Source organism: Leopardus geoffroyi, chromosome C2 (assembly GCF_018350155.1).
Source record: "Leopardus geoffroyi isolate Oge1 chromosome C2, O.geoffroyi_Oge1_pat1.0, whole genome shotgun sequence".
Classification (NCBI taxonomy): Eukaryota; Metazoa; Chordata; class Mammalia; order Carnivora; family Felidae; genus Leopardus; species Leopardus geoffroyi.
In genome coordinates, this window is record NC_059333.1 from 92156611 (window position 1) to 92183105 (window position 26495).

General features: G+C 35.2%; 1 protein-coding gene and 1 pseudogene across 3 annotated transcripts in view; one reads left to right on the top strand and one right to left on the bottom strand.

Annotated features, from left to right (window-relative positions):
• Window positions 1–26495, bottom strand: part of NAALADL2 (N-acetylated alpha-linked acidic dipeptidase like 2) — a 1353416-nt gene that overhangs the window by 1286672 nt on the left and 40249 nt on the right. The window lies entirely within an intron of this gene.
• Window positions 6926–7771, top strand: LOC123610360 (annotated as a pseudogene).

Here is a 26495-nt window from a genome sequence, read left to right on the forward strand (position 1 = left end):
ATAGGCACTAAATAGGTAAGTTGTCATTCCCTCGAGTAAAAGAGGACAGAATATTCATTTTAAAAATAAAGAATACTATAATAAGGAACATAGTAAATCAGAGAACAAATTTGAGTTTGGAAATATGCCTTAAATCCGAAGACAATATTTAAATGGGTAGCTAGAATAGAGACTTAGAGACCAGTCTCCTCCAGTCTTTTTTTTTTTTTTTTTTTTTTAATTTTTTTTTTCAACGTTTATTTATTTTTGGGACAGAGAGAGAGAGACAGAGCATGAACGGGGGAGGGGCAGAGAGAGAGGGAGACACAGAATCGGAAACAGGCTCCAGGCTCTGAGCTGTCAGCACAGAGCCCGATGCGGGGCTCGAACTCCCGGACCACGAGATCGTGACCTGGCTGAAGTCGGATGCTTAACCGACTGCGCCACCCAGGCGCCCCTCCTCCAGTCTTAAAAAACTAAGAAATGTAGGGGTGCCTGGGTGGCACAGTCGGTTGAGCGTCCAACTCTTGATCTTGGCTCAGGTCATGGTCTTTTGGTTTGTGGGTTCAAGGCCCACAACGGGCTCTACACTGATGACACGAAGCCTGCTTGGGATTCTGTCTCTCCTTCTCTCTGCCTCTCCCCAGCTTGTGCTCTCTCTCTCAAAATAAATTAAAAATTTTTTAAACATTAAAAAAAATGAGAAATGCCTACTTGAGTCACTAATTCCCTTAACTTATTTTGATTTGATCATTAGTATCCAATTGCATCCAGGGTAGTGTCAAGGTAGAATACCAAACCAGGGACAACTATTTACTAGGATAACCATTACTTTCTTCCTGAAAATCTTTATGTGTCATCACCATATTACTTAAAAAGAAAATCAGGGCTGCCTGAGTGGCTCAGTCAGTTGAGCACTGGACTCTTGATTTCAGCTCAGGTCATGATCTCACCATCATGAGATCACGCCCTGAGTGCAGCTCCACCCTGGGCATGGTACCTGCTTAAGATTCTCTGTCTTCCTCTCCCTCTGCCCCTCCCCAACTTGTGCACACCCCCAAAAATAAACAAATAAATAAATAAATAAATAAATAAATAAATATTAAACTGCTACTGTCCCCCAGAACATATGAATTTGAGGTCTTGTATCTAATTGTAGAATAAAATATTTTGTTCCCCTAAGAAAACTGAGTTAAACAGTATTTCACCACAGACATTATAATTACCTCACAATATAATTTTGATATAAATGGGACTGCTAGCTATCTTTTTTTTGTCTAACCACTGGCAAAATATGTAAATTGACAGAAGAGCTGCATAGCAAAGAGCTTCCTTTGAGTGACTACAGCATCTTAGCGTTGAACAGATCAAATGCTTTTACAGCAACAGTTTAGAGTAATATTTTGTTTTTAAGTGAAGTTCCAAAATGATATACAGAAATGAGATTAACCATTTCATTGAGATAAAGAGGTAAAGTTTCCAATCTAAAATTTTTAAAAAAGAGGATTGGAGGGCGCCTGGGTGGCTCAGTCGGTTAAGCGTCCGACTTCAGCTCAGGTCATGATCTCGTGGTCCGTGAGTTCGAGCCCCACGTCGGGCTCTGGGCTGATGGCTCAGAGCCTGGAGCCTGCTTCTGATTCTGTGTCTCCCTCTCTCTCTGCCCCTCCTCCGTTCATACTCTGTCTCTCTCTGTCTCAAAAATAAAAATAAACGTTAAAAAATTTTTTTTAAATTAATAATAATAAAAAAGAGGATTGGTAAGATGATAATATCAAACATACACCTTTATTAATCTGCATGATACACAGTACATGCTAAAGTTTTAAGAAATATAGTTAAAATAAAATAAGTTATTTTAATACAAATAATAAAGGTAAAACAAAGATGATACATTTTAAATGTAATACAGTTCCTTAATTAATTTTTGCATGTTTTAATAAACATGTTTAATAAAATGTTTTTGTTATAAATACTACTTAATAGCAAATAGTCCATCAAATAGCATATAGTCAATAATAAGATATTTGTTTTTTCTACCAGCCTCTGAAGTGGAAAAAAAGGGAAAAAAAGAAAAGCAGGAGGAAGAGGGACCAAAGGAAGAGACTGCTCCTTCCTTTCTTTCTCTAAAGCTCTAGAGAGACAAATACAATGCTCCAAAGATTAGAATCAGGTCTACTCTTGTCCTACTGGGCAGGCCCCATTTCAAGCAAAAGGTAGAGTAGTTTGGCTTGTTCCTCTATAAAAGCTGGTAACACAGAGAAAGTTAGCCTAGATTTTCTATGCATTAAGGTAGCAGTATTTGATGCACAAGCTACAGAGAAACCTGTAGCTTAAAATTTCCTACTTTTGAAAAATAATGTCAAGATTCATCATTTATATTGTGAAAATTGCTGATTTGACCCTTCCACAGAAAATACTGAAAACTGAAAGACTAAATAGCATACAATCATTCATCCTAGCAGTAAGTAATAAGAAACAAGGATGGAATATATTTTATTAGAAGATCTACTACAATAGGAGTACTTTATATTTTAATAATAAAAGGAAATTCTTAGCCATAACTTGGACATATTTTTGTTCTTGCAAAATTATTAAATTTTTAAAAGCAATCCATTTTGTTATTCTTGTATTACAAGACATTCCATAAAATGTTCACCACTTCAAGGTAATTCTATTTGTTCAAAATTGCATTCTTTTTAAAATAGCATTTCTAGTATTAAGGGAAATAAGCAAAATCTCAGTCGGTCATTTTTTGTTTTAAGTAGTCAAATTATTAAATTAAAATTCCAAAAAGGCATTTTTAAAGGAAAAGTAGTTTGAACAATTACCTTTCTTATCAATAAGGTAAACTGAGCCAAATCGTCAAAAATAAGTATTACCTATCACTAACTTTTGTTTTTATCATGGACTGAGGTAATATAAATGAAAATATAAATAGTTAAGTTATAGTTAGACTTTCTTAAGGAACACTGATATCAAGGACTACTTGCAGCATCTGGAAAATCCTTTTGTAGATGCAGAAATACAGCAGACATCTTTGGTACCATTACAGTACTGAGACATGCCGCCTGAGGGGTAGGAAACGCTGCCTCATGCCCTATAACTTGTGTCTTCAACTTTCAGAAACTGGACTGACTAGGCATGTTAAATATTTCCTTATTACCTTACCTTTATATTTTTTTAAGAAAAGCCAAGAAAAACATCCAGTGCCTTGTTTTATTCATGAGACTGTGCCAGAAATCATTAATAGAAATAAATAGAAATAAAGTTAGGAAATCTCAGCCAAAGCCAAAGATTTCTCTAGACTTCAGTCTTCTCTCTTGAGTGTAGCTATATGTATGATGCAACCCTCACTTTATAATGCACAGACACGTTCAATACTAAAATGACTGTATTAACAGAAAAAAAGTCATAATACTCTGCCTCTGAAATACCAAGGGCAATGAAGATCTATGAAATGGACAAGAGTGCTTCAATTTAAGTAACACCAGAATTAAACAGCATAGAGAGAGATGATTAGAGCTCAAGAAACTTCCCTCCCGTAGCTGTTTGGGCATTCACTTTCCCTTACTTTCCCTTGCTTTTGAATGGACTCCCCCACCCCTCCTGCGCTGTCAAAGTTTTCTATGAAAAACACCAAGATTATTTTTACTTATACCAAGTATTTTGAGTGCCTAAGACTTGTGCACACACTTAGAAAGTATAACATTTTACTGTGAAGTTGGAAAAAGGATTATTCTCCCCAATCAACAGGTTCTTTAATTCAAAACAGTAAAATACAATATAATATAATATAATATAATATAATATAATATAATATAATATAATATTATAATATATATACACATAGTGATAGCTAATAATAGACATGAAAATGATTTACTAATGAAAAATAGAGCTAAGAAAAAAGATTTGAGATAATTTAATGACCACAAATAATGTGTATCAAAAATGCTATATCAGTTTTTAATTACTTATCATAATGCATTTACTAAATGAATATAATGGCATTTTAGAAAAGAGAAATATTTCAGGTAGGATAGCAGGAAAAAAACTTAAGCAGTTAAAAAAATAAAAAAGAGATTTTTGTCTTTCAAATAAGTCACAGGCGAAGCTGACGTTGCTGTATGGACTACACTTTAGAATCACTGACTTAGGGATTCCTCTATGCTTGAGATTGTTCAGCATAGATGAGGTGGACACTCAAACTGTAGATCTGAGGCAGGAGACTATGTGAGAATAGCGATTTCAGAGACTGAACGTATATGGTACAAACAAATCATGACAAAATGCTACCTCGCATCTTCCTAGGTGTCACATGTGTGGGAAGAGGGGTGAGGAAGAGGTCCTCGTGCTGCCCTCATGAAACTTGAAGGATTGGGACCCGAAAGAAGTCACTGTAAAAAAAGCTCTGGCCACTGATTTTGCTATGGATCTCATCCACTCAGCTTAAGACCTGAATAGGAAAAAGATAAGCCTCCCCAAACAAGAAGGAATTCTCCAGCACACTGCCTCCAGACTGTATCTGCACCGTTAGCTCTCCTGGGCTTCAAGCCTGCTGGCCCATACTACAGATTTGGGCTTGCCAGCCTCCATAATCACACCATCCATACTCTGTTGTCTGTCTTTAGCCAAATTTCTTTATCTCTGTCTTTGACATCTGTTTGAGTACACCACTGAGCGATCCTGCATGAATTTCTAAGTATGAACATCTTTTGGAGATTCTTTGCCAAAAACAGGAATTTAAAAAAAAATGAGCAAAGGGAAAGGAGCCAAGTATAATTTACTCATATTTTATTTAAATCCACCCTGTTTTTAAAAGTTAAAAAAAAGGCCTAATCAAATATCTGCCTCGTTCTTGGGCTGAAGCATAGTCTATAGCATATCTTTTATCTTGGTTGGGCTGTAATACATTTTTGAATTCTAATAAGGAGACTGAACCAATAATCAAAACCTCCAACAAACAAAAGCCCAGGACCAGAGGGTTTCACTGGTGAATTCCACCAAATATTCAAAGAAGATTTCATGCCTATCCTTCTCAAATTCCTCCAAAACAATGAAGAGGAGGGAATGCCTCCAAACTCATTTTATGAGGCCAGCATTATCCTGATACCAAAACCAGACAAGGACACAAAAAAAGAAAGAAGGAAAGTTAAAAGAGGAGAGGGGAGGGGAAGAAGGAGACGGGAGTGAAGGGGAGAGGAAGAGATGGGGGAAGAGAGGAAATTAGGCCAATATCCTTGATGAATATAGATGCAAAAATTTCAAAATGTTAGCAGAACAAATTCAACAATACATTAAAAGAATCATACACCATGACCAAGTGGCATTTTGGGATTTATTTGTCTCACCTACTGAGAACAACCCTTCTGAGAACAAACATGAACATTTCTGCAAAGCAACATTGCTAATTAAACAATACCTAACAAGCCAAAGTTAACTATCAAGAGATATTCACCAAAGTAATCCCACTGCCACTTTTGCTGAGTTGTGGGAAGAAGCAAACCCTCATGGCTCTGGATAAATGAAAAATTCATATAAAAAGTAATTTTAATTTCTTAAGTTACAGCTCTAAATATTTCTGACACTTCTCAACTCTGACCTTCAACTCCAGCAGCAGTGCTCCTCTTCAGTCACCCCATTCCCAGGGTCACATCCTGGGCCACCATCACCTCAAACAGCTTAAATTTCCCACTGATTATAGTCCTCATCATTCCAAAAATCTTACTCCATTGCTACTGATACCTTTGATCTTGAAACTCACTGGAGTTTCTGATGCTCTGACCACCTCTACTTTCTTGGAGGTCATCATCCACTCCCCACCCCACCCCAGCTCTGCCATGTCCCTGTCTAAATACCTTCTGATCCAACCTAGACTTTATGGCACATCATTTCAACAAATTTCTTATCAAAAATCCATTCCCTCTGCTCCAGCCCTGCTAACAAAGGCCTTTCTCAGACCTATCATTTGCCCTCTATGCTCCTGTGCCCAGATTCCTGAAGACTAATGCAGACACCATGCTAAAAATACACTGCCTCTCACCCCAGCTGAGCTCCCCAGGCCACTGAGCTCCCCTTTGGTTGGTTGTCTTTTCCATTCCCCTCAGTGACTATCCCTAATGTCCATTATTCTCTCCAGCACTGTATCTCATCCCAAACCTCTTCTCCTTTAGCAAATAGTTCCTCAGAGTATTATCAAGAAGGATCTTTCTCACTCTCCATTTCCCAGAGATATATTTACCTAGAATCATGCCATCTTTTCCTCATGCCCTAAAGGAAGAAACTTCTACCTTAGGCTGGTCCCTGCATCTGTACTTTAAATCCCATTCGCTCTCAGTTACTCAAGATCTTTATATTATCAATGATCTTTTCTCTTTGCTGCATCATCAACTTCCTCTCAACTAGATCCTTCCTTCAGCAACATATAAATATGTTCACATTTCTCCCAGCATAATAAAAATCCTACCTTTGACTTATGCTTACTTCTTCCCTTCCCAAGTACCCTCTTATAAGTATACTCCCTGTCTCCATATCCCCTTTTGCATTTCTCAACCGTTTGCAATTTGCTGCTACTTCAACCACACTATTGGTATTACTCTCACTAAGATCATTTAAATGACTTTCAAGTTTCTAAGTTTAAAGGCCAGGTTTCCATTCTCTTACTTCAGCTCCCTACAATATTTGATACTACTCATCAATTTCCCCTCTTCAAGTGCTCTCCTGGTTTAAATTTTTTTTAATGTTTATTTACTTTTGAGAGAGAGAGAGAGAGAGAGAGAGAGCAGGGGAGGGGCAGAGAGACAGGGAGACACAGAATCGGAAGCAGGCATCAGGCTCCAAGCTGTCAGCACAAAGCCTGATGCAGGGCTTGAACCCATGAACCATGAGATCATGACCTGAGCCAAAGTCAGATGCTCAACCAACTGAGCCACTCAGGCACCCCATCTCCTGGTTTTAGAGTAACATTATCCCTTGTTTCTCTTCTTCTCTAACTAGTTTTTCTCTCTGTTTTGGGATTCTTCTTCCTACACATATCAAAAAAAAAAATGTTTAAAAACACACTGAATGGCATCCCAGTGGACCTTCTGGGCTGAGCCACATATAGCAGGGCTCTGTCATGACAATATCATGCAGGTTGTGACTGTGAGCACTCACAGCCCCATGGTATTTAATAGTCTGTATGCCATAATCATGGAGTTTGGTGGCAATGTCACTTTACACGAAGTCATATATGGTGCTATCAGCTGCCCTGAGAAAGAGAAAGGGGGCTTCACTGCTGTGCCAGAAAACAATTAAATTTGGGAAAGTATATACTGTCATACACCTAGGGAAATAAGGATTCCCTAGATGTTTGATGGCCTGCTTTTCCGTCACTCGTAAAGTATTGTGCACTTGGCCCTGAGGCTTACTAACATTTTGATTAGTGAGCAAGATGCCTGCAAAATTGGTGACTGGTTGCTTCAAGAAGCTGGAAGATTCGCTGTGTTTCCAGAGACTTCTTACCATCTAGAGAACACATACATCCACCAAGCCCCAGAGCTCCTGAAAGACCATAACACCCAAAGTTGACACCTATTCTTCTATCATTCTCTAGCAAATGACCACCAAAGAGGTGCCTTAATCAGGGGAGCATCAGTATGTGCTCTACACCATAGAGGCCTATCATCTTCATCCATTTCTCTCAGCAGCTGTCTTCACAGACTCCATCTCTGGGAAGAGACAAGATCATCTGCTGCTGCTAAGTGCAGAACTTCTGGTTGACTTTAACTCTTTAAAACCTGAATTTGGCTGATTTTAAACCTATATTAAGATAAACTATTGCTTTGTTTCTATTCTTTTTTTTTATTTTATTTAAATCCAAGTTAGTTAACATATAGTGTAATAATGGTTTCAGGAGTAGAATTTAGTGATTCATCACTTGCATTATAATACCCAATGCTCATCCCAACAAGTGTTTTCCTACACCCATCGCCAATTTAGCCCATCCCCCCACCCAACACTTATCCAGCAAACCTGTTTGTTCTCTGTATTTAAGAGTTTCTTATCGTTTGCCTCCCTCTCTGTTTTTATCTTATTTTTACTTCCCTTCAGCTATGTTCATCTGCTTTCTTTCTTAAGTTCCACAAATGAGTGAAATCATAGGATATTGGTCTTTCTCTGACTTATTTTACTCAGCATAAGACATTCTAGTTCCATCCACGTTGCAGCAAATAGCAAGATTTCAATCGTTTGATCACCAAGTAATATTCCATTGTATATATACACCACATCTTCTTTATTCATTCATCAGTGGATAGATATTTAGGCTCTTTCCATAATTATTCATTTTTGAAGAGGATATAGAAGAAAAATATTTGTAGGAGGGATTTTTAGAAAATAAATTTAAAACTCAAAAAAAAAAAAGAAAGAAAAAGAATTGCCAGAATGTAAATTTTACATCAATTAAAACTGTTACATTATAACAAAAAATAATAAATATAAATTCAATGCTCTGTAAGCATGATAAATTTGACATTAACAGCATATATACTTTACAAATCAGTGTATTTCAATCAACAGATGGCTGCTTTCAAGATGGTATGGGAGGGGCGTCTGGGTGGCTCAGTCGGTTAAACATCTGACTCAGGTCATGATCTCATGGGGTTCATGGGTACGAGCCCCGCGTCGGGCTCTGTGATGACAGCTCAGAGGCTAGAGCCTTCTTCGGATTCTGTGTCTCCCTCTCTCTCTGCCCCTCCCCTGCTCATGCTCTGTCTCTCTCTGTCTCAAAAGTAAATAAACATTAAAAAAAATTTTTTTAATTAAAAAAAAAAGATGGTATGGGAAAGGAATGGAGAGGAAAACACTGACCTTTATTTTTTTTTGAGGTTTATTAATTTTTGAGAGAGAGAGAGAGAGAGACAGAGTGTTAGTGGGGGAGGGAGACACAGAATCTGAAGCAGGTTCCAGGCTCTGAGCTGTCAGCCCAGAGCCCAATGCAGAACTTGGACTCACAAACCTCGAGATCATGACCTGAGCCAAAGTAGGACACTTAACCAACTAAGCCACCAGGTGGCCCAGGAAAATGCTGATCTTAAGCGTGCATTAAAGTCTTCTACACTGTTCCAGGGGAGACAGTATATTCTTTACAAAATATAAAACTAAACCAAAATGAATTAAATTCAACATGATCATAAAATATCCATCTTACATGAGTAATCTTTAAAAATGTAAGAATTTCTTTAAAAAGGAAGAGAAAATTAAAACTAAATTAAGTAAAAGACATGAAAGAATAAAGAATACAATAGAAATCAATGAAACTGAAAATAACAGAAGAATTTAATTAAACCATAAACTGATTCTTTGAAATAATCAAGAAAAAATAGCCAGACAGGGGGTAAAAAAAGAGAGAAGACACAGATTTTCACTACCAGGAATCAGAGATATGGCATCATTCCAAATGCTATAGCTATTAATTAAGAAAATGTCATGAAAAACTTTATGCCAATAAATTCTACAACTTAGATAAAACTGAAAAAATTTCAAACTGTCAAAGCTCACTCAAGAAGAAACAGGTAGCCATTTATACCTCTGTACCTTTTACAGAAATTGTATCTGTAGCTAACACCCTATCCACAAGTAAAAATCTACACCCAGACAGTTTCACCAGAAAAGTTTCCTAAATATTTATGGAAGAGATAATCTCAACACCAAACAAAATCATCCAGAAAACTGAGGAGGACGAATATTTCCCAATTCATTCCATAAAACTATCATTACCCTACTACAATTATGTTGCAAGAAAAAGATAATTGAGACCAATATGCCTCACTTTAAAAAATGCAAAACTTGAAAACAAAATTTAGGCCAATGGAAACCAACAATATATAAATGATCGAGTGGGGTTTATTCATTTACCCCAGAAATGCAAGGTTGGCTTAACATTCAAACAGTAAGTAATATAGTTCACCGTATTTCAGACTGAAGAAAGAAAAACAAGATCATTTTAATGTATGCATAAAAATTATATGACAAAATCCCTTATCCATTCATGCTAAAAATTTTTAGCACATCTGGAATAACAGAATTTTCTCACCCTGATAAAGGGCATTGACCAAAAATCCTCCATTTAACATCACACTTAATCTCTTTTCCTAAGATCAAGAAAAACATAAAGATGTTTGTCACCACTTATATACAACATCACTCTGGAGATTCAAGCTAGAGCAGTTGTAAGTGTGTGTGTGTGTGTGTGTGTGTGTGTGTGTGTGTGTGTGTGAGTTGAGGGGAATGGGGAGTTTAAAATAATAAAAGGATAGGGTGCCTGGGTAGCTCAGTCAGTTAAGCTTCTGACTCTGGATTTTGGCTTAGGTCATGATCTCACAGTTTGTGGGTTCGAGTCCCATATTGGGATCCACGCTGGCAGCACGGAGCCTAAGATATTCTCTCTCTCCCTCTCTCTGCCTCTCCCCTGGTCATGTTCTCTCTCAAAATAAATAAAGCTTAAAAAAATTTTAATTAAAATAAAATAATAAAAGGCATTCAGATTGGAAAGGAAGAACTAAAACTGCCTTTGCAAATAATCTTATAGGACATGATAATCTATACAAATAATCCAGTGGAATCTACAACAAAAAACAAATACTAGAAATAATGAGTTTTAGCATGGTAGTAAGATCCACGGTCAACATATAATATATAAAAAGAAATGTATTTCTATAAGCTAGTAATGAATCATCACAAATTCAAATTTTGAAAAAAATGCCCTTAACACATATAAAAAATATGAAATATTTAGGACAAAATAAGTAACTCTGACAAAATGTACAAGACTTGTGAAATAAAAACTGTAAAATATTGCTAAGAGAATTTAAAGAAGACATCTGTACACAGAGAGGCATACCTTATCCATAGGTCAAAAGAAACAACAATGTGAAGATGCCAATTCTCCCCAAATTGATATGATTCAACATATCCCAGAACAAAATCCTAGCTGGATTTTTGTATTAAATTGAAAGCTGATTCTAAAACTCATGTAGAAATGCAAAGGGCCTATTATAACCAAAACAACTTTGAAGAACAAAACTGTAGGGCTTTTAATCAAGTAGAATTATCTACTTGATTAAAAGATTTTATTATATAGCTAGTAATCAAGAAAGTGTAGTAGTGGCTCAGACAGAGATAAGCAAATAGATCAACGGAACAAAACAGATATTCCAAAAAGAGGCATATGTATTTGTGTGTGTGTGTGTGTGTGTATACATATATATATATATATATATATATATATATATATATATGGACAACTGATTTTTTTACAAAGGCAAAAAAGGCAATTCAGTGGAGAAAGAATAGTCTTTTGAACTGATGCTGAAACAAGTGAAAATCACTATACAGAAAAAAGAAAAAGAAAAAAAAGTTGATCCATGCCTTAATCCTTATATAAAAATTACTCATAATGAATCACAGACTTAAATTCTAAAAAATTAAAACATTTAGAATAATGCATAAAAGAAAACCTTGTGCACCTGATGTAGACAAAGATTTCTTAGTATGATACTGAAAAAGCATAATCCATAAAAGAACAAAATGACAAGTTGGATTTCACCAAAATCAAAAACTTCTTTCGAAAGACCGTTAAGAAGAATGAAAAGACAAGCCACAGACTAGGAAAATATATTTGCAAGACACCTATATGATAAAGAATTTGTATCTAAAATGTATAAAGAACTCTTAATTGAAAATCTGGCCAAAGATTAAAACAAACACATTATCAAGAAATATAAATGGATCACAATAAGCAAATGAAAAGATACTTAACATCATTAGTCATAAGAGAAATGAACATTAAAACCACAAAGATATACAATTATACTTCTCTAAGAATGGCTAAAATTAGAAAGCCTGGCCATGGAAAGTGGCAACAAAACTGAGGAGAACCTGAAAATCTCATATATTGCTGACTGGAATGTAAATGATACAACCACTTTGGAAAACAGTTTGGCAGTTTCTTAAAAACTTATACACAGACCTACCATATAGCCCAGCCATTCCACTCCTAGATATTTCCCCAAGAGAAATAAAAGCAGAAGCCCAGATATAATCTTGTATGTGAATGTCCATAGTAGCTTTATTTATAAGAGCCAAAAACTAGATCTTAAATGTTTATCAACAGGGAAATAAACAAATTGTATCATGTTCATATAATAGAATGTTTCTTCAAAGAAAATAAACTATTAATATACACAACAATACAAGTGTTATCTCAAAACTATACTTCAGGAAACACAAAACAGCACATACGATATGATCCATTTACACAAAATTATGGAAAATGAAAACCAATATATAATAACAGAAAGCATATCAGTGGTTGCCCGGGAAATAAAGGCAGGGGCAGGAACAGGAGGAACTACAAACAGGACTGAGGAAACTTTTGGGCCTGATGGCTATGTTCACTATATAATGTGGTTATGATTTCACTGGTATGTTAATAGGTCAGAATTCACAAACTGCATACTTTATATGTACCTTATTGTATGTCAATCATACCTCAATAAAGGTAAAAATAAAGCTCTAAAAACATAAAAAAGAAATAAGGCCTCTAAACTGTTAGGATTCACTGATTTTCACTGAACCATTAAACATGTGCACATTGAAATGTTCATTTTCATTCCAAAGATACCATTTGCCAGGTTCATCTTTCAGTTGTTGATATAAAAGACTCCAGCACCAAAAAATGTTAGATATTCAATACATGGTCACTTATTTTAGGCAAAGTCCTCTAATTTTCATATTCATAACAAGCAATCAGCAAGGGTTGAAACTATCATTTATTCACTAGAAAAATACTTACTGAGTGTTACAGTCTGTGCTAGGTAATAAAATACAGTAAATAAAAATGAGTTTCCACCATCAAGAAGGTCATGGTCTAGTGGGGAAGATAGGAATTTTTGAAGCTAATGTTCAAAAGATGTGGCAAGTGCAATATTAAAGATATGCAGAAGTGTGTGCATTGCATAATGTGAGCAAGGAAGAGGCATACCTAACTGGCTGGGGACAATAAATACAATGCAGGCTAGGGGAGGGAAAGCTTTGCAAAGGAAGATACTTCTAAACCATATGTAAATAGTAACATTAAAATAACATGATAATTCAGTTACAAAAATAAATCTCTTCCTTTTAGTACCTTTTAGTACCTACTGACATGTTCCTTTAAAAGAGAAGGAATGATTCTGAAAGGTAGTACCTGTGTGCATATCACCCGTACTTCCAAAATATTAAAATATTTTGGCAAAATAATGGATAAAATGTTAAGAAAAGATTCTAGATAAGAATATAAAAGTAAAGGTTTTTAGTAATAGCTTTAATAAATAATTCACCTTTTTATTCATGTGCAAGTAATGGAACAGATATATAATGGAGCTAGGACAGAGAATGCATCTGTATGCTGGCCTTATTATTTTAATTACTTAGGATGAATTAATTCTTTAAAGAATATATTCAGTCTAAATCTTACTACCAATAGATTCATGCATAACTTCTTGTAGTATTATAGACCTTGAGGAGTTCCACAAGAATTGTGGAACTTATGAAGGTAAAGAAGAATAGTAATGGAAGTATTCTAACACGATTTGGGTTCCATGTTATTTAAATATTCTATTATTGCAGTATCCATCAGAATAACAACACTATAGCTAATTTCATCAAGGTCAAGGATAGGAATAAGCTGAGATAAAAACCAGAATTTATCACCACTTTAACTGAGAATATCTAAAAGATTAATAATTCCAACCTTGAATATTGAACAGATCCCGTCTACATATATAGATGGCCAAATAATCCTTTCCTTTACCCACTTCTAATACATGCATGTGTTGGAATATATATATATATATATATATACATACACACACACACATTTACATATGTGTATGTATATACACACACACACACTCTCTCACATATATAACATCAGCTGGCATCAATGAATACATGCCTTTAACATTAGGAGAGAATTCTCTATCCCACGATCTAGGCAAAGGAAAAATAAATCTTTACAGTTTTATGATCATGCAAATAGCCAAGAAATGAGTCAAATATTATCAACATCTAACGTCAACACTGAGGGAGCCAAAGTGCTAATGGAAGTTACATTTTCTCCTTGGCATATTTAGTGTTTTAAGAGTGTCCAATATGTTCATAGTATATCAAATGAGAAAATTTCAGGCAGTAGAGACAGTATGTACATAGAATGAGCTGAGAAATACTGAGGGATATCTAATGAGGTTATGGAACAAATCAATGCAGCTTGCCTGCTGACTGTTCATTAGCCACCCTAAAAGAGCCAGAGGTGCCCCCTCTTCCTGCCAGCAACCGCTGAACCAAAAGGAAGAATCACTGGAGTTCAAGAGCACAAACATCATACAATCAGAAAATGTTAGAGCTGGAAAGGCTCTAAAAGGTCACATAGTAACAGTGTCCAAATCAGTAGGTCATGGTTACACTTCAGTGATTCTATGAACTTCTTGAAATTATATACAAAGATCTGTGTACACATGCAGAAGAACCATTTATCTAGTTGAATCATTTCATTTAATGGATGGGGAAACAGTTCCACTGATACTCACAACTCACTAGTACTAAATCAGAGACAAGATCTCTTGAGTCCCAGCTATTTGTTTTTGCTAACACACCAAGTATTAAGTATTAAAAATCTTAACTGCAGCAGAAAAAGACAGACAGCTGCAATCCCTAATCTGAGATTTTCAAAAATATTCAATACACCCTGTGTAATCACTCAATAAACTCTCCAAGAGTCCATTTATACTGCCCTTCCTTGTCAAAGTGCCAAACATAACCTGTGTGATATTTGTGTTCTGGCAGCCCTTGCAAGTGAATCAATATCTGACACAAGTAGCTGCTCATGCCCTACTGGCATCTCAGAAACCAAAGGTAGTCTTTCAGAACACTCAAGGAAGAAATTAGAGGATACAAAAAGGTTTGAGAATATAAGTGTTCAAGGGCAGAGCTATGCAGTAACTTATACTGCCTTGTGTATAGTTGATGCTCAGCAAATGTTTGCTGAACTGAATTGAACTGATGTATAAACCATCTGACAAATGGTCACCCTGACCATTACCAAAGGAGGAAGAATTCTTGCTCAAGAATTGCTTCCCTTATGAATACACTAAGGCTATTTTTTTTTAAATTAGCTTTCCTTAAGCAACTCCATACATATTCATCAATGTTTCAGTTATTCCAAAATACCTCTGATTTTACAAACAGAAGCCAGGGCTTTACAAGTTCGATAAATTTACAAGACTTTCTCTCAGTGTTGCTGATATCTAGATCTAGACCTAGATATAGATATATAGATGAAATCTCTCTAGTAAGATATTTTGGCTAATAAGAATCTCTCATCAAATTAATTAACATCATTAGATTCACTTTCAGATGGTTTGACAGTGGTCTTTGGGGTCTAATAACATATTGCTAATGTGGGCAAGCTGCCACTGGACTAAATATGATTTTGTACAAAGTAAATTCTCCATCTCAAATATAAATAAAGTGTTTTCCTCTGCAAAACCTGCTTCTTTCCCTATTAACTACTGTGATTAGAAGCATATAATTTATCTAGTCCCCAGTCCAAAAAGTTTACTAAACTTCTCTTACCTAAAACATCTACTGAATAAGGATACCCAAATATATCTTATCTATCAAATTCACAACTTCCTTTTTCCATGGCCAATGCTTTCTTATAGGCCCTCATCAGCATAAGCCAGAACTCACAATTCTTGCTACTTTAATTGTTCCCATTCTAGTTATTCCTTCAATGACATCAGAATTCGTTTTCTAAAAAGCAAATTTAATCATTTTTTACTCTTGCCTGAAACCTATTAGTGGCCTCCTACTGCATTCAAGTAAACTCAGATTTTTACCTTAAAATTAAAGGTAATTAAAGCTTGGTGTTCTTTCTATTCTCTTGTGCGGCAACCCGTAACATCTCCCACAGGCTCTTTTAAACATCCTGCTTAGAGACCTTGCCAAGGTTCTCCATGTCAGCCTATTTTCTTTATTCCCTTAACTTTTAGCATATACTGTACCCGCTCCGTAAAACACTCTCTGACACTTTTTCCATGAGGCATAGACGCTATCCTTCCTTCATGGCTTAGGCAAAGGCTGCGAAAAGAACCTTACCTGTCTCCCCCACAGGAAGTCAGTTATTTGCTTTCCAATCTAGCATTTTATCCATATTTCTATCAGCACACTTAAAACAATATTTTATGAAATACACATACTGAAGTAAAATATATTACCTGAACAAAATGAAAGTCAATTAAATATCAGTACCAAAAAGATATCTAGAATCCCCAAATATGCACACTTCCAACATCCCCATGGGCCAATGGAGGAATAACAAGGAAAATCAGGAAACATATTGTATTAAAAACTAATAAATACATGTTAGATAAAATTCATGAAATGAGGTGACAACAGTGAAAATCAGAGAACCTCCAAAAGCCTCTCCTACATAAAACCAACAAGAGAACTGGCAAAACTGTTAGAATCAACTTTTTCAAAACTCAAAATACCAAAGGCTTGCAGCATTCTTGTGAATATTTATTCAAGAAAAATAACTGATCTCAGTAAAAACAGTGATCTTTGAGGAATTTGAATTTGCCCTACTCCTTTCCCCCATTAGTTGAAAACTAAGCACACATATTTGTGGTGAATACTAGAAGACAGGCCACCTCTAAAAAAAAAAAAAAAAAAAAAAAAAAAAAAAAGCAGTATGGGTCTGGAGCATCTTCAAACTCTCATTCCCAAAGAAATGTCATGATATGACCTATTTTATGGTTCCTAGAAGACTCATTTCAAGTTTCTCTATATTTGACCTAAATCAGATCTCACCCAGTGGGAAAAGCCTTTTTTTCCAAAGTCGTTTGTTGAAAACAATTACAAGAATGTTATCTTAATTTTTTTTAATGTTTATTTACTTTTGAGACAGAGAGAGACAGAGTATGAGCGAGGGAGGGGCAGAGAGAGAGGGAGACACAGAATCCGAAACAGGCTCCAGGCTCTGAGCTGGCAGCACAGAACCCGATGCAGGGCTTGAACCCACAAACCGTGAGATCATGACCTGAGCCAAAGTTGGATGCTCAACTGACTGAGCCACCCAGGCACCCACAAGAATATTATTTTAACTTTACAGTTGTCTAAAGCCTCTCATCTTGGCTTACAGATGGCTATCTTCTCTTTGTGTCTTCACATGGTCTTCCTTCTGTCCATGTCTATGTCCAAATTTATATGGATGCCAGTGATATTGGATTAGGGCCCATCCTAATGACCCCATTTTAACCTAATCACCTCTGTAAAGATGCTATCACCAAATAATGACATGTTCTATGGTACTGGGGGCTAGAATTTCAACATGATTTTTTGTGGGGGCCACAATTCAGCCTATAACATCCCTCCTCAAACATAAAAAAAAGTTGTGCTATGGTTATGTTTTGGGGTCTTTTCAAAATGTTTTGAAATAATGAGCCATATTTTTAAAAGTTTTTCTATTACCTTTAAAGCATTATATTAAGGAAAAGTCCCTAAAGTCTCTAACTATGCTTTTGAAACTCAATTGTTACAGCAAAGTCAACAGTAGAACTTCGACAGTAGAACAGTAGAAAAAAAGAACAAATGGACTGATTTTAGTCCTGGCTCAGCCATTAACCATTGAATTTGCCCTGTATTTAGTACTTAAATAATGCATACTTTAATTCTTCACCTGGAAAAGGAAGTGGTTGGACTGAATCCCTCTGCAACTCCACAAGACCAAAGACTCTGATTCTATCTTGTCTTATTTTGCTACAGCAATTGGCGGGTTGAAGGTAGACTAGAAATAGTACAAGAACATTTATTTAAATGAAGAGATTAATATAAATTCAGTTGAGTTTGGAAATGTTTGCACAGATGAAAACCATGAACCTTCCAAACTTCCTGGACAAATTTCATCCATTCTCTGAGGATAGACTGTTTTTGGATTTGTAAATGCACATGAATGTTGCTTTCAGCACAAAAAAAATACCTAAGGTAGGTATCCCTCATAACAGTGCCTTATGTGACTCCAAAATTATTAAGGTTGAATATTCCAGCAGTCTTTATTTTCTTGAAAATTAGTCCTAGAAAATTAGAACTAATCACAATAGGCTATAGGACTTAAGTTATTAATTTATGAAAATCCCCTTGGATGCTCATAGATTCTATGATAAAATTCAAAGCATCTAGTTATTCACTTACTAAATGGTGTCCACGTATTCTGAACTAGTAAATTAAAAAAGGTATACATCACCATATCCATATTTTAAATACACCACATGAGAACAGAATCAAGAATGAAATGGTCTTTCTTGACACAGGAGAAAGAAACATGCATTTGAAAGAGAATTCATGTCTCCTGATAAAAGTGCTTTTTCTAAATTTGATACAGAGCATAATGATCAAAAGTTTCAGGAAAACGTGTTGGAAGAGAATGATTCATATAAACATTCCCTTTGAGAAATAATCATGGATTATTACAACAAAGACTATAGGGTATGTTAGGACAATTTGAAACAACATCAATGCTGGAAGGAAAAAAAACATGCCAATATTTCAGAAGCTTGCTTAAGATACAAAGAATCCTTCAGAAGGGACATCTATGTAAAATTACCAGCTGAGATAAATTCTTGAGGATACCAGCTATGTATAATTGGCATTATTTATTTAAACTTAATATGGATATTGGAGAACAAGTGAGCTGACATTGAAAAGCAATTCTGTTAATATTCCACACTTGACAATGATAATGATAAATTATTTAAAGAGTGCCATATATATGAAACATTTAAGAGTATAAAATGCATGTTTGGGTTCTTTTTTAAATAACTATGTTAATGAACAGGCTAAGTCTAAAAGGGTTCTTTGACTACCTGAACCTTCTAACCCTCTAAGATTCACAAATTTTGCTCAGACTGCTGCTGTTGTATAGTCAAAAAGGTACTATAGAGCATAGTAGAGCATGGTGCAGATGGCTATATAATCATGGTCTACAGTTAAAAGATTCAGTAATTGATATAATGGTGAAAAATGATACAGCGTTGAAAAAAGAACACCAGCAATATTAAGGCGTGTTACGGTGATCGAAAGTTCATAATGTACTTTCTAAGAGTACACCAATCACTCAAAGTTGATAAAGTAATTCTTCCATTTAAGCAATACCCCATTCTACAAGTAATTTCTTACAAGATAGTGTCTCAAATGTTCTTATATGGTTGATTCACTTCTTATGGCTAAGTGCTCCCAGAGAATGGTTTACTCATTCTTGCTGACAATAGCCCTGGAAAATATAAGTACTTTACATACCTATAAAATACTTTTGAAGTACATAGCTCTCCTTTTCCTTTCAGAATACAAATCCCATTGCAAATTTTAATTAAGATTGGAGGTGGCCAAAAAAAAAAAAAAAAAAAACAGATTGGAGGTCACACTATTTTATATGCAGGAGTATGAAGAGATTAACTGGCCAGCTTATTTTGCTAATCATGAAATAAAAACCCAACTCCTATTTCACTCACTGACATACTCAAACAAAGGTTCTCAAGGGTGCATTCTCCAAACAGAAAGGCTCTTCCCACCTGTGGGATAGAAGCTGCATCCCCCGCCTTACTTATTCAATTCATTCAATTGTTTTCAATTCATCTAAGTTTCCCACCTCTATACTCTCCCCATGTTTTGAAAATTATACACTATCACTTTCCTCCAAACTTGAAACCAAGGGTTCTTGATTTTTTTTAATTTCATCATTAAGATACAATTCACATAAATAAAATTCAACCATTTGAAGTGTATGATTCAATGGATTTTAGCAAATTCACAGAGTTGTACAACAATCACAATAGTTCATTTTAGAACATTTTCATCCTTCCCCGAAGAAACTCATACTCATTTTCATCCCATTCCCTCCTCTCCCAACACTAAGAAACCAATAATCTACTTTCTGTCTCTATAGAGATTTACCAATACTGGACATTTCAATAAAAGGAATCACACAGTACATGGTCTTTTGCAATTGGCTTCTTTGACTTACTGTAATGTTTTCAAGGTTCATCCATGTAGTAGAATATATCAATACTTCACTTTTATTGCCAGATAATATTCCAATACACAAGATTTTATTTACCCATTCATCAGCTGATGAGCAACTGGGTTGTTTGTATTTTTAGGCTATTATGAATAATGCTGCTATGAACATTCATGTATAAGTCTTTGTGTAGATGAACACAGGTTTTCATTTTGCTTAGAAATATAGCTAGCAGTGGAATTTCTAGGTCATATGGAACTTCTATGCTGAATAATTTAAGGAACTACTAAACTGTTTTCCAAAACCCCTGCACCCATTTGCATTCCCCTCATCAACCTATGAGGGTTCCAATTTCTCTACAACCTCACCAACACATTCTGTTTATCTGACTTTTTAATTACAGTCATCTTAGTGGGTATAAAGTGGTATGTTACTGTGATTTTGAACTGCATTTTCCCAATGTGTAATGACGCTTTTCATATGCTTATTTACCACTTGTATAACCTTTTTGGTAAAATATCTATTCAGATTCTTTATGCATTTTTAATTGGATTATTTGTCTTTTTAGTACTGAGTTGTAGGAATTACTTATATATTCTAGATATAAATCCCATATCGGATATATAATTTGAAAACATTTTCTCCCATAATATGGATCATTTTTTTTCAACTTTATGATAATATAATTTCTAGCACAAAAGCTTTAAATGTTGATAAATCTAACTTATCTATTCTTCCTTTTGTTGTTTGTGCTTTTGGAGTCATATCTCAAAAATACTGCAAAGACCAAGGTCATTAAGATTTCTTCATAATTTTTTTCTAAGAGTTCTATAGTTTTAGCTCTTACATTTAGGCATCTGATCCATTTTAAATTAATTTTTGTGTATGGTGTGTGAAGTAAAGCTATCTAACTTCATTCTCTGTATGAGCATATCCAGTTGTCTTAGCACTATTTGTTGAAAAGAATTCTTCTTTCTTCATTCAACTGTTTTGGTACTCTTGTCAAAAAATAATGGACTATAAAATTGAGTTTAATAACACAAAATTTAAGTGACAAGGTCACCTGAAAATTTTCAAAATAATAATCTGAGATTTAGCCAGTAACCATCAATGAAGTGGAAAAATGGCTAGCTAACATCCAGATGACAGGCAGAGTGTGTCAATGAAACACTGACTTTATCCACATCAATATAAGTAACAAAAGTGATAACAGGCTAGGAGATGAAAAAGCTGAAATCACACAGGTAGGCAATGATATCAAGTGTTTATAAGCCATAATAATGACTAAAGTCAAGTAGTTGGCTATGGAAATATTTTATGTAATTGATCTACTTTGAAGATATATGAGGAGCAGCCTCACAGGATAAGGTGGAGCATCTGTGAGTGTGAATAACAGGAACTAAACAGGATATAGAAACCAATTCCTTAGTAGCCTGATTCAGAATAGGGTTTAGATCCAATGGAGGATATGAATCAAAAAATGAAGGTGGAAACCAAGTTATGCATACAATGCAAATATGACAAAAGTTTGGGGAATGCTATGGAATTGTAAAAAAAAAAAACAGACTAGGAATTTACCCCAGATAACCCTAGATAGAAATTGAAAGCAATTTCCACTTTTTGTTTAAAAAGAGGCTTTTCACATTGCATCCTTAGTAAGGAATGGCTTATGGATTTGTAGACATAGCACATCAATGCCTACAATAAGGAAGCATTTACTGAATCCTTGCTATATCCCAGGCACACTCTCCGTTGTTTTTACATGTATTATCTCGCCTAATTCTCATGAGTACCCATAAGAGGTTAACCCTATTATATTCATATTAGAGGTAACAAAATTGAGATTTTAAAATGTTAAGTATCTTTTCTAAGTCTCACAGCTATAAAACAGTTAAGTCTAGATTTAAAACCAGATTAAGCTGACTCCAAATTATTGGTCTTCTGATTATACAGGTAAAGACAAAGAAAAACTGCATCAGGAGCGAAAAGCTTAGCCCTTTACTTAAAGTAATATATAAGTGGTATATGACTTGGATGCTAAAGATTAGAGGTTGATAGGGTTTCTAATCTTCATTGGTTATTAGTGTTACCACCAAACTAATCACCTGTATTAGAAATGTCTTGAGCTTTCTCTGATTTCTTCACCCAACATGTCATTTCTACCTGACATCCATCCCCTTTCCATTCCACACTCACAGATATATTTCAGGTCATCATCACTCCGAGACTTGATAATTGTCATATTTACCAAAGTCTCCTGTTGGTTCGCCTTACATAAATCTAGGTGATTCAGTGCTACAAAACTAATCCTGAAATGCAGCTTTAATCAAGGCACATCTACTGTAAAAAATATTCAATAATCTCCCCTCATGTTCATCAAATATAGCAAACTGACCTCCACATGCCAGGCCTCTACAACATAGCCATGTCTTCTCCATCCAGCCTAAACATCTTAGCTGCCTACAGCCAAACTGTATCATTTACTATCATTGAAAAATGTTCCATGCTTCCAAACTCAATGCATTTATTCATTCTTTTCCTTGGCATAAAATGCCTCCTCATGTCCTCCCACAGAAATCAAATCCACCTCAGGGCACCTGGGTGGCTCAGTCAGTTGAGCTTCCAACTCTTGATTTCAGCTCAGGTCATGATCTCAGGGTCATGGAATCAAGCCCAGGTCAGGGTCCATGCTGAGCGTGGAGCCTGCCTAAGATTCTCATTTTCTTTCTCTTTCTCTCTCTCTCTGTCTCTCTCTCTGTCTCTCTCTCTATCTCTCTCTGTCTCTCTGTCTCTCTGTCTCTCTCTCTCTCCCTCTTTCTCCTAAATACAGAGAACAAACAGAGTTGCTGGAGGGGAGTTAAGTGGGGGCATGGGCTAAATAAATGGGTGATGGGCATTAAGGAGGGCAATTGTTGGGATGAGCACTGGGTGTTACATGTAAGTAATGAATCACTAAATTCTACTCCTGAAACAATTACTACACTATATGTTAACTAACTTGGATTTAAATTTATAAATAAATAAATCTATCTCACCCTCTGCCCTTCTCCCCCACTCACACTCTCTTGAAAGAAAGAAAGAAAGAAAGAAAGAAAGAAAGAGAAAGAAAGAAAGAAAGAAAGAAAGAAAGAAAGAAAGAAAGAAAGAAAGAAAAAGAAAGAAAGAAAAAGAAAGATAGATAGATAGATCCAATCCACCTCAAATGTCACATTGTACAAGAAACATCCCTGAAAACCAATTCCCTCAAGATAATGATTATAATGATTGCTTCCTCTTTTAATTACATTTTTCTTGTATGGCTCATATGACTCTAAATTATTCTAGCTTTATGGATTTTCCTATTCTCTCTTTCTAGACTTCAATGAAAGCAAAACCTATATATTATTCTTCTCTGAATTCCATAAACACGTAGCAGATTCTTTGAAATTGTGGGCACTAAAAAATAATTGTTAGATTAAACTATTATTAAAGTTGAAACAATATAGGGGTGTGTTAATCAGAAATATCTTGGCTGTAAATGGCATGTGTTCCATCTAGCTTAAAGGGGGAATTGCTTTTGGTACATGTAAACAAACCATGAAGAATAAATGATAGGGCTGGCCTCCAAATGACAGATATTGACAGGACTATCTACTATGTTGCTGTGTATCTCCTTTGGGTTGGCTCTGTCCCCCCCCACTTACAGACTGAACTTGCCTACCTCCTCACAGACAGCCACTAGCAGCTTCTCAGTTTCCATTCTCTAACCTTCAGGACCAGAGAGAAAAGGAGTATTCTACAACATTCACCCTTATCCCTGCATCTGTTTAAAAAATAGGGAGGGCACCTGCATGGATCAGTAAGCTAAGCATCAGACTGGATTTCGGCTCAGGTCATGATCTCACAGTTCATGAGATATGGCCCTTGATGAGATCGAGCCCCGCATCAGGCTCTGTGCTAACCAGGACAGAACCTGCTTGAGAATCCCTCTCTCCCTCCCTCCCTCCCTCTCTCTCTCTCTCTCTCTGCCCCTCTCCCGCACACACGTTCCCTCTCTCTCTCTGAAATAAACATAAAAAAAATTTTTAAATACGTGAAAAAAATCTCTTACTGGCCCAGCTTAGATCACTGAATTAACAACTTGGACGAAAGTTGAGCATAGAAGGTGGTAGCTCTTGTTCAGGCCTCATGGATAAAGTGAAGTATTCATATGTTTGTACATTTTTTGGAGTGATGACTTACTCAGAAAATGAGGGAAGACGCATTACGTGGAGAAAATACTCGATGTCCACTGTAAGTAGCTAAAAGTTTCAGTGGTAATAACTGATTAACTGTTAAACAGTTGAGTAAAAAAAAAAAGGATTAAAGGAAAATCTTAGTCTATCAGTCTATGAACAACATTTTGGGACACTTAGTAAAAAAAGAAAAAGATACACATCACATCTTTTACTTTCCCATTCTTCATATTATTGTTCTTTCTCCAACATTCTTACATGGGCAGGTTCAGATTTTGTACAAAGTTTATGGATAAGTAAGGCTGTGCACAACTGTTCATAAATATGGAAAAGAAAATGGCCGCTTACCATAACTGTTCGGGAATCTAATATTCTGTGATGGTTAAAATAATAGCCTTTCTTATGTAGCTTATCATTTTTTTCCTTGCATGACATTTATCTCCTCTAATATCATCGTTGGAAATATCCATCATGTATCTCTCAGAGTATCATACACACAGGACATCAAGAATCATAGTTTCAAATGGCCATAATGGCCAAGAAGACAACATAAATGAGTAAGAAATATGGTGCTGTAAGAAGTGCCTACTCGAAGTGGGCAGCTGCTATGCTGTTCCAGCCAACTGTTCATTGATAGAAGGCAAACTAGTGTGGTGAAATCATGTGGTTCTTTTTATTAAAAAATTCCAGAAAGTCAGGGCTATATATGAAACCTCCTGATTTTTAAATGTGAGCCACTAATTTAAATATTGTTTCAAATGCTGTGCATGCCAAACAGACCAATTCATATCCTATGTAGATATATTCAAAAGTATTCATTGAATGAATGCTAATGTACAAAATTAATGATTTGCAAATTAAATCATAGTTTTCTATTAATTACATTCTAATTGTAAAGATTACTTTCTCCAGAAGAAAATGTTGGTCTTAGTCCATTAAAACACTATTTAAAATTTTAACATTTACTTTAAGAACTATTCTTCTTTTGTTAATGGGAAGCATTAAGTAAATGTAACGCTAAAAATTATCTCTGAAGAACTTAGTCAAATGGATAATCAATTCACTCTTATAGATGCTCTCTCATATAATATTAAGTTATCACACAGCCAGCATTTACTGTCATTCTCATTTATTCCTTATTACTTAAATGTTTAAACTGCTCAATTTAATCCTCTTTATGAAGGCATTTAAAACCACTATCAGCCATACTGATATCTGAGTTTCTACAGTCCTCATTTGTTGTTTGTTATTTAATCACATGTTCCCAAGCTTCAAAGAGCTTTGTGACTGATCAGTGGAACAACAGAAAACATAATAAACTTGTTATTAGGAGATCCAGTTGGATTCAAATTTATTGGTTATTAGAACTTGGGAAAGGGAAATAAATGGTTTGCCATGTACTTCAGCAATAAGTGTATAGCACTAGTCAACTGAGGATACAAACAGAAGGAAATCAAGAATTTATTTGCCAACGAACTGTCAATTCCTGTCAAAAAAAAAAAAAAAAGGAGATAAATATGAGAACCAGAAGGGACTACTTATAGAAACGACTATGAATAGATGCTGGGAGAAAGGAAAAGAATAAAAATGGATGTCAAGATATATGGGTAAAAGATATATTAATAATCTAGTTAAAAGATACCTGAGTTCTTAAAGAAAAAATAATGTAAATGTGTTTGATACATATATAAAAATAAGATCTATGACAAAAAGCCTAAATGAAATGATGAGGAAAATGGAAATATATTTTTTTCAGAAAATAAAAGGAAAGACCTCACCCTAAGAGTTAAGAAGAAAATTACAAGATACTTAAAAACAAATAAATCATACTATAAAGATGAGAAAATAATGCCTGATGTGAAAAGTACAACATATCAATTTATCAGCAGATTATATAAATCAGGGAAAAAAAACTTGTGAATTTGAAAACACAGCAATGGAAACTATGCAAAAGAAAACTGAGAAGAAAGAGAACCAAAAAGAGAAGATGCAAAGAAAGGGAAGCGATGGAAAAGGAAGGAATAGGAAGAAAAGGGGAAAGAGAAAAGAAGGTACTGTAGAGAATATAATGTGTGTAAGTAAAATATATGACAATAATAGCATAAAGAATCAGAAGGGAAAAATAGCAGAATACTACTGTAATATTCTAATATTACATATGAAGTGGTATAATATCATTTGAGAGTAGACTCAGATAAGTTAAAAAA